The sequence below is a fragment of the Vombatus ursinus genome, unplaced genomic scaffold (assembly GCF_900497805.2).
Source record: "Vombatus ursinus unplaced genomic scaffold, bare-nosed wombat genome assembly UNPS02004577.1, whole genome shotgun sequence".
NCBI lineage: Eukaryota > Metazoa > Chordata > Mammalia > Diprotodontia > Vombatidae > Vombatus > Vombatus ursinus.
The window spans coordinates 3,621,425-3,631,327 of record NW_020944355.1 but is presented as its reverse complement, the minus strand read 5'-3'; the positions used below and the strand labels follow the sequence as shown (position 1 = coordinate 3,631,327).

Below are 9,903 nucleotides of genomic sequence, written 5' to 3'. Positions count from 1 at the left end.
CATCAAGAACCCTGGATTTAGTTCAAAACTATTCATTTTATAGAAGAGGAAACTGAGGCACAGAGAAGTGAAGTGATTTGCCTCTGTATGCTCACCCCAATAGTTAAAAGCTAGAGCTGAGACTCAGCCCTTTCTCCAGGCCAAGGATGGCAAAGGATGATGTGGCAAAGTGGGACAGACATGGTAGGGCCCCTTGAATAGGAGGAGAGGGAAGCAAAGGAATGGTCGAGAGGTCAGAAGATGCAGTAATGCTATTAATTTGTCTGCCATAAAATTAATATACGTGCATTAGGTTGTCTCCATTAGCATTTTTCCAAATCAAAACACATTTTTTGGCTCACTTTTGAGGTTAGTCTTGTTCTGTTTATATAAAAAGTTGTTTCCCACTTGGGAAGGCTCCTTATGCCCCCAAAACTTCAAAATTACTTCGATGCTTAAAGGAAAAATTAGCACATTGGACTCTTTAATTGAATTTAATATCTTGACAATTATAATTACTGATATTAAAACCTTTTACAGGGAATAAGATAAATATGCATTATTAATTCACATTCAACTAATAAGCCAGAATGAACATAAATAGCAATTTTATATTGCTTCAATAACTTTTTAGGAAATGACTTTTAAAATCCAGAATGATGACATTATTGCATCTTTAAGGTTCTTAATCAGTGTCTTTGGTCTTACATCTACATTATTCAGCATTATCATGAAAATGACTCTGACCCATCCTTGAAAATGTGCCAGTTCTCTCCAGCAGAGTATTCTGTGGATAAAAAAAAGGCCATAAAGAAATGAATGTATACTTCTATTGAAGTGGGTGAATTCTGTTTATTTGTCTTTTTTTAAAGGGAGACCACTGATGGATTGCCAGAGAAAATGATCGGTCTCAAAGTCCGTCTTCCTACCTAATTGTTCACAGTATGTACTGGGTGGGGGGGGGAGGGGGCAATCTTATTTTCATATTTATATCCAAAGTGAATGATGATGTTTTCTTTTTCCTTTTAGGAATAGAAGATTAAAGAAGAAGCAGGTAGGTGGAGCAGTGGATAGAGCGCCAGGCTTGGAGTCAGGAAGACTCGAGTTCAAATCTGGCCTTAGACACTTACTAGCTGTGTGACTCTGGGCAAGTCATACACGCAACCATGGACACAGTATCTTCTAGAAAGAATACAACAATAAGAAAGTTTATATACATATATATGTCTCTATATTCACGTATTATATATATATATATACACACACATATTACATATAATATGTGAATATGTAATATAAAACGGGCAGCTAGGTGGCATAGCACACAGAGCACTGGGCTTAGAATCAGGAAGACTTATCTTCCCGAGTTCAAATCTGGCCTCAGACACTTACTCGCTGTGTGACCCTGAGCAAGTTCCTTCACCCTGTTTGCCTCAGTTCCTCATCTGCAAAATGAGCTGGAGAAGAAAATGGCAAACCACTTCAGTATCTCTGGAAGCAAACCCCAAAATGAGGTCATGAAGAGTCAGACATGACTGAAATGACTGAACAACAAATGTGAAATGAAGTTATCAAGAACAAAATGGTTTGTTTACAATAGAGTAGGAATTTTAGAGGGTCTATGTGCTACCTCATTTGATCAGGACAAGTCACTCTCTTCCTATAACACCTTTATATTTAATGTTCAATGGACTAATATACAGGTCATCTATTTTACCATGCCACAAAGTACACACTAAGACTACTCTGTCCTAAACATCAATTTCTCTAAATGTGTTTAAAGCTTTCAGTTCCTATTCTTCCCTGGCACACACTGAGAATGTTACATTTATAGACTCCAAATTACCTTTTGATATCATTGGAGAAAGTTCCAAAGAGATGAAGTAACTGTTTAATGTTCTTTTCAGTAGAGCCATATAACTCGGCATCATCTGTGAACATCAAGTGATTAATAAATTGTTTAGGAACCACTTCCTCTTTGACTTGAAAGCCAAACTCAGTTCTGTTAAGGAATGAAGATAATGGATTTTCAGTGAGGCAGAACCACAGCAGGCTTAAATTGTTGCCCTAGAAGACGCTACATTTTGTATCAGTTGTTCTTTATATTATTATGTTGGTGGTATCTTTCACATAGAAACAGTTTTTCACATGGACATAAACTATTCTAGGGCTATCATTATGCTTGTAGTTGTGTAATACATTTGCAGTATGCAACTAAGCCATGAGTACAGAAGGGAGTCAAAGGCTTTTTGATAATCAATAAAAGTAGTGTTAAATAATTATCAAATTGTTAATGAGTTGCTGTGTACATCCTTGGAACTTTCTGGCTTTTTTACTTCTCAGTCAAAATATTGTTTTCTTATAAATATTTATAGATTTTTTTGAGCATTACAGCTGTTAGTACTTTGCATAAAAGCACATAAATACATAATTGGCCTATATTTCTAGGGCTCATGAGTATTACCTCTAGGATCTAATAGAAACTCCTCTGTTTGACATTTCAATCTTATCCCAACCTGGCCCCTTCCCAGTCTTCTTCCATCTCTACATAATTCTCCATGTATTCTATGATCCATATTGGCGTACTTACTATTTTTCTATCTCCTCTCTCCATGCCTTTGTATCACCGGTGCTCCATGCCTGGAATTTACTCCCTCCTTACTTCTGCCTCTTGGAATCCTTGCTTTCCTTCAAGACTCAGCTTAAGCATCACCTTCTACATGAAGCCTTTCTTGAGCTCTCCAGCTGCTAGTGCCTTCGTTCCAAAACTACCCTATACTCCTTTTGTATACATTATATATTCTAAGCACACATACACATATGTATGCATGTATATATATACACATACTTATATAATGTCTCTATTAAAATGTAAGCTCCCTGAAGGCAGGGACTTTTTTATATTTCAGGGACTAGCACAATGCCTAGCACATAGTAGGCATTTAATAAATAACTGTTAATTGATTGACTGATTGAACTTCTAATATACTTCTGTTTCCAGATTCCATTCATGTTTCTTTTTCATTGCCTTTACTGAGTGATACTGTGTTCAAATGTTCCACTGTATGTAAAGGCTAGATATCGATATGATTTTCCAGTGTCTTTCCATAGGTCTTCAACAGTTTTCTCGAATTTACTATTTTATCACGGCTCTTGTTGCTTATCCTCAGGAGTCTTTCTTGATTCATCCACTATTCTTCCTTTGGTCCTTACCATGGCAACAGCCACAGCATACATTATTGTATGCAAGCCCTGAAATGCCTTTGTTCTCACTGTCAAATATTGTAGAAGAATGTGCTTGTTCATGATGACTAGAGCAGCTAGCAACTCTTTTAAATGACTCTTTTTTGCATGGTTGATCTAGCAGTTGGGTGCTGGGCTATCAAAATCTTAAAGGACTTTTCAAAATTCCAATCTAAGTCTGACTATCTCCTTTTCAAAATCCACCAAGACATTAACATTATTTTTGCCATCTATTTCATTATTAGGTATTATTTCTGAAATTTGAGTTAATTGAATATAATAATCCTTCTGACGAGGCTTGGACTGGCCACCTTGCGAGGGGCCTCAAGGTGCTAAAGACTATAGAAGCTATGTTTCCTCTTGATTCAGAGAGAGAGACAAAGATTTTATGGGATCAGAACTGGAGAGTAGAGGTTTCTACTACATTGGCAATTTAAAAAATCTCTCTGGAAAAGGAAGCAAAAGAAAAAAGTTGGAGAGAGAAAGAACTGAAATAGAAGAGGTACTAAGAGTAGCAGTATACGAAAGATGCTTATAAGGAGACTGGTTGTAAACTTGGTAATGGTTGGAGCCCTTTCCTTACCCTAGATCATACTTCAGCTTATTAAGACTCCCAGTACGAAGTGAATAAAATATAGCTTCTCAGAGAAATCACTGGAACAGTGTTGAATCTATTCTACTCTCTTTCTCCCAGAGCTCACAACAGGCAACATCTGATTCATTACTAGTCAATAAGCATTTATTAAATGCCTAATCTGTAGGCACCATGCTAAACATTGGAGATACAAAAGAAGACAAAAACAGTCCTTATCCTCAAGGATCTTATAGTCTAACAAGGGAAACAATATGCAAACAATTATGTACATACAAGATATCTACAAAGTAAATTGGAGGCAGTCTGAGAAGGAAGGCACTAGCAGTTGGGAGACCCAGAAAGGCCTTTTTCAGTTTGTAGGATGTGAGCTAAGTCTTGAAGGAAGCTAGAAAATCTAGGAGGCTGAAGAATAGAGGGCACACATTCCAGGCATTGAGGATAGCTATTGAAAATGAAAAGTCAAGAGATGGAGTAATGCGTGCAAAGAGCTAACAAGGAGGCCATTGTCACCGTAACTGAATGTGGAAGGAAGTAAATTGTAAGAAGACTAGAAAGGTAGAAAGGAGAGAGGTTGTGAAAGGCTTTAAAAGCCAAATAAAGGGTTTAATATTTTATCTTGGAGGTAACAGAGAGTCATTGGAGTTTATTGAGCTGGGGTTGGGGAGAAAGAGTGACATGGTCAGATCTGCTCTTTAGGAAGACCACTTTAACTGATGAGTAGAGAATGGACTGAAATGGGTAGAGACTTGAGGCAGGGAGAACAACTAGGTAGCTTCTGGTAAGGATAAGAAAGATATGGACATGCTTGTAGGAAGCAGGGAATTAGCCAGTAGACAGGGAGATTGGTGAGAGCATGGGAACAACAGAGGGGGCATTCTGCTAGAGAAGATGGGACAGAATGGAATCAAAGGTGCATGGAGAGCAAGGGAAGGGGTTACCTCCTCAAGTGAGACAGGGATGGAGGAGGAGATAGCGGGTAATGGCATCTTAGTGATGTTAAATGAAGAGGGGAGATGAGAGAGCTCTTCAGAAATAGCCTCCATTTTTTTCAGTGAAATATGAAGCCAGGTTAGCAGCTGAGAAGGTAGGAGCAGAGGGTGCCATGGGAAGTCTGATGAGGAATACAAAAATTTGAAATAGCCTCAGTGGTAAGTGTGATGGTGAATCAATCAGAGACATGTAAAAGTATCACCTTGATGCAGGGAAGGTCCAGTTGAGATTACTGGACAAAAATTTGTAGTTGACCTAGTCAGCATGATTTCATTATTTTCTCTAGCTTCATTTAGCAGCATTTGACTTGGAACAAAAGCAATAGAAGAGAGTAATCAACCTTTTGGGCTTGGCAAGTTTTTCTATCTTAAATTTTGCTTCCTTGTCATTCACATTTTATACAATGGTTTATTAGATAAATATGAGATAATTGTAATTACATCATGAGTTTTTTGGGTAATTTTTTAACCTTTTTTGTTATCAAGAATGTGATATTGGGAAAAGGACCCACATGTACAAAAATATTTATAGCAGCTCTTTTTGTGGTGGCAAAGAATTGGAAATTGAGGGGATGCCCATCAATTGGGGAATGGCTGAACAAGTTGTGGTATATGAATGTAACAGAATGCTATTGTGCTATAAGAAATGATGAGGGGCAGCTAGGTGGCACAATGGATAGAGTACCGGCCCTGGAGTCAGGAGGACCTGAGTTCAAATCTGGCCTCAGACACATAACACTCACTAGCTGTATGACCCTGAGCAAGTCACTTAACCCCATTGCCTAGCAAAAAATAAAAACAAAGAAGAAATGATGAGCAGCCTGACTTCAGAAAAACCTGGAAAGACTTATATAAACTGATGCTGAGTGAAGTGAGCAGAACCAGGAGGATATTGTACACAGTAACAGCCACATTGTGTGATGACTAACTTTGATAAACTTATCTCTTCTTAGCAGTGCAAGGATCTAAGACAACTCCAAAAGACTCGTGATGGAAAATGCCGTCCACATCCAGAAAAACAACTATGGAGTCTGAATGCAGATCGAATCATATTATTTGCTTTCTCTCTTTTGTTTCTTCTTTCTCATAGTTCCTCCTATTGGTTCTAATTCTTCTTTACAACATGACTAATGTGAAAATAGGTTTAATACGAATGCACATGTTGAGCCTATATCAATTTACATGCTGTCTTGGGGTGGGTGAAGGGGAGAGATGAGGAGAAAATTTGGAATTCAAAATCTTATGGAAGTGATTATTGAAAACTAAAAATAAATAAACATTTATTAATTAAAAAAAAAGAATTTGTTATTGGGAGGGGAAGAGGAAAAATGTTCTGGATATTTGATTATGCCGAAGTCTACTGTCTAGGAAACTACCATCTTATCTTAACAATCTTAGCCTGGAGGTCTTAGAACATTTTTACAATTTTTATTTATAACATGTGTTTTTAGGCTTTTTGGCTTTGCAGACAAATTAAGCCATGTGGAACTAGGATCTTTGCTCTAGATTAAAATCCTCAAGAACTAATCTCATTATCTCCAAGCAGACCACTCACTTTGCATTCAGGGCTTTTGGATTTTTTTTTTTCTCTATCCCTCAAGACAAGAGAGAGGATGGGTAGTAAGGACCTCAAGAGAAGAGCCCTAGGGACCTAAGCAGGGCCCAAAGAGTGGAAACAGATTTTATCAATTCTGTGCATTTTCCCCAAAGCAAGAGGAGTTCAAAGTGCTCAGCAACCAAACTATCTTTCACAGCACTGGGCATCAAACACAGTGTCAATTCAGATGATTTTTTTTTCCTTTTCTCTGCTTTGAGAATTTAAATACAGTTCCAGTTTTTCTCTTCTGTTTCTCCTAAGTGGAACTGCCTGTATTATTGCTCAATATTACTACATACATATTATAATAATTTAAACATTATTTTTGAATCTTATTTGTGAATTTTAATTTTTATATTAAATTTTCTTTTGCATTTTTCTTTTACCCCAATACTGGCTACTTTTAAGGAAATTAATGGATATTGAATTTCTTTATTTATTTGAATTTTGCTGGATTTTTCCTTTTGTTTACCCTCAATTTTGACACGTGATTGTATATTCCTTGTTACAATCTATTTTCTTTCTTACTGAAGTTATCATTTGGCATTCCTTTTATTTTCAATGCTATTTTATGTGTGTATGCTTTTTTTTCCCTGGGTCTCTTTTTCAATGTCAATTATATCTTCTGGAATTATATTTTTCAATTTTTTAAAAAATGTAAGAATCAGTTTCCACTGCACTGATCCACCCCCACCCCCATTACTCTGGTGCATTAAAATATTAATGGCTTATTATTTGATGATGCCAAAATACATACTGTTAAACAATTGCCTGTTTGAAATGTGAGTGGGATGTCATTCTGATTAGAGCATTTTGCCCCTACATTTGCCTTGCTGGTAACTGTTGGCTACCACCTGACATTGCTGCTAATTTGTGCTAGTGTATTTTAGATGAATTGTTTGGTCAAGTAGTGAATCATTCTTTGGTTATTGGTAGAATTTTGCTATTATGGATCAGTCTATGGGCTGGATGGTTTTACTTGGCTTGAGTGTTATTGTGATGTTTTTGAACTAGAAATTCAGAGGGCTTTAAGAAATATAGGAACATTATAAGGGCACAGAAAGGAAAGGCCAAAGAATTGGGGGATTCAAAATTAATTCGAGATTAGGTCAGGGCCCAGAAAAATGCTAAAGGAAATAACACTATGGTGCTCAAATTCACAGTCAAGACCTTGAACAAGATGTAAGAGTTGTGCTGAGAAATGTTGGTGTTCTCAAGACATAGTAGTATATGACCACAGTAACCTAGTGTTTGATAAAGTCATAGACCCCAGCTTTTGGACAAGAAGTCACTATTTGAAGAAAAAAAACTTTTGGGAAAACTGGAAGACAGTGCAGCAGAACCTAGGTATAGATCAACATCTTACACCAGATACCAAGATAAGGTCAAAATTAGTACATGATTTAGATATAAAGGGTAATACCATAAGCAAATTAGGAGAGCAAGGAATAGTTTACCTATGAGATCTACAGAGAAGGGAAGAATCTATGACCAAACAAGAGACAGGGAACATTACAAGATATAAAATGGATTGATTTAAATATATTAAATTTAAAAGATTTTGCACAAACAAAACCAATGCAAGATTAGAAGATTAGAAGGAAAGTAGAAAGCTAGAAAACAATTTTTACAGCAAATATGTCTGTTAAAGGACTCATTTCTCAAATATGTAGAGAACTGAGTCAAATTTATAAGAATATAAGTTATTCCCCAGTTGATAAATGGTCAAAGGATATGAACAGGCAATTTTCAGATGAAGAAATCAGAGCTATCTATAATCATGCGAAAAAAATGCTCTAAATCACTATTGATCAGAGAAATGCAAATTAAAACAACTCTGAGGTATCACCTCAAACCTATAAGAGTGGTTAATGTGACAGAAAAAGAAAATCATAAATGTTGGAGGGAATGTGGGAAAATTGGGATACTAATGCATTGTTGGTAGAGTTGTGAATTGATCCAATCATTCTGGAGAGAAATTTGGAACTACGCTCAAAGGGCTATAAAACTGTGCATAGCCTTTGATCCAGCAATACCACTACCAGGTCTGTATCCCAAAGAGATTTTTTAAAAAAGGAGAAAAAGAAGCAGCTGCAGGACCATAAGGCAGGAGGAAGGGAAGGGGAGGGACCGAGGCACCAGAGGAGTGGAGGTCCTGGGAGCCTGGAGAGGGAGATGCCACCAGCACTGCTTCAGAGCAGTGGGGGAGCCTTGGAGTTCGCCGCTTGGCCCCAGGTCCAGTCATCCTCCATCCCCTTTCCACTCTCCTTGGTCCCGGGAGTCATGGGTAGCTTGAGGCAGCATTTCCAGAGGTTCCTGGAGCAGAAAAACATTATCACTGATGTCCTGGGGAAGCTAGAGGAGGTCTCCAGTATCAAAAAGTGCTACCTGGCTACAGGTTCCATTGCCTTCCTGGCCCTCTATCTCATATTTGGCCATGATGCCTCCCTGCTCTGCAATCTCAGATTCATCTACCCAGCATATGCCTCCATCGAGGCCATTGAAAGTCCCAAACAAAGAAGATGATACCATCTGGCTAACCTACTGGGTGGTATATAGCATTTTTGGCCTGGCTGAGTTTTTCTCTGACATCTTCCTTTTCTGGTTCCCCTTCTACTATGCAGGGAAGTGTGACTTCTTGCTATGGTGCATGCTTCCAGCTGCCTATAATGGCTCCCAGATCCTGGATCATCGCCTGATCCACCCCATCTTCCTGAGGCACCAGGCTTCCATGGACAGCCTGGTGACTGACATGAATGGATGAGCCCTAAACACAGCAGCCAATCTGACCCGGGAAGCAACCAAGGCAAGGATGATTCACCTCCAGAAAAATAAGTGAAGAAATCACTCCTGAGCCAGAGGCTTTGAATGACTGGCCACCCTCCTCCCAGCCCCTTCAGCATCAAGGGATCCTGGTTCATGTCTAAGCAGCTGACCCTTCCCAGGTATGTGTCTCCAACCAACTCTACTTTCTTGGACTTTAGGGCATTAGAGAAGTCTCCTCAGGCTGAGAGGGGGGATGAGGCCCCCCCGTGCCCATTTAGGTTCTACCAGCCCCTGCTAATGGCCCTGCTGGCACTTAGACTGTTCTAGCATACCATTAACCATCTGCCTCTGGCCCCCTCCACCACCACTGGCCTCCCACAGGACTCTCCATGTGTCCTGGCTATTCTAGCTGCCCATATATTTTTTTAAAAGTCCTACACAGGCCAAAAAAGGAGAAAGGACCTACTTGTGTAAAAATGTGTATAGCAGTTCTTTTTGTGGTGGCAAAGAATTGGAAATTGAGGGGATGCCCATCAACTGGGGAATGGCTGAGCAAGTTGTGGTATATGAGTGTAATGGAATACTGTTGTGCTATAAGAAATGATGAGCAGGCAGACTTCAGAAAAACCTGGAAAGACTTATATGAACTGATACAAAGGGAACTGTGCAGAACGAGGAGAACATTATACATGATAACAGCAATATTGTATGATGATCAACTGTGAATGACCAGC

At 38.6% G+C, this 9,903-nt stretch overlaps 1 pseudogene; it reads left to right on the top strand.

Moving 5' to 3' along the window:
* The first annotated feature begins 8,686 nt into the window (after nucleotides 1-8,686).
* Nucleotides 8,687-9,242, top strand: LOC114024893 (annotated as a pseudogene).
* The last annotated feature ends 661 nt before the right edge of the window (nucleotides 9,243-9,903 follow it).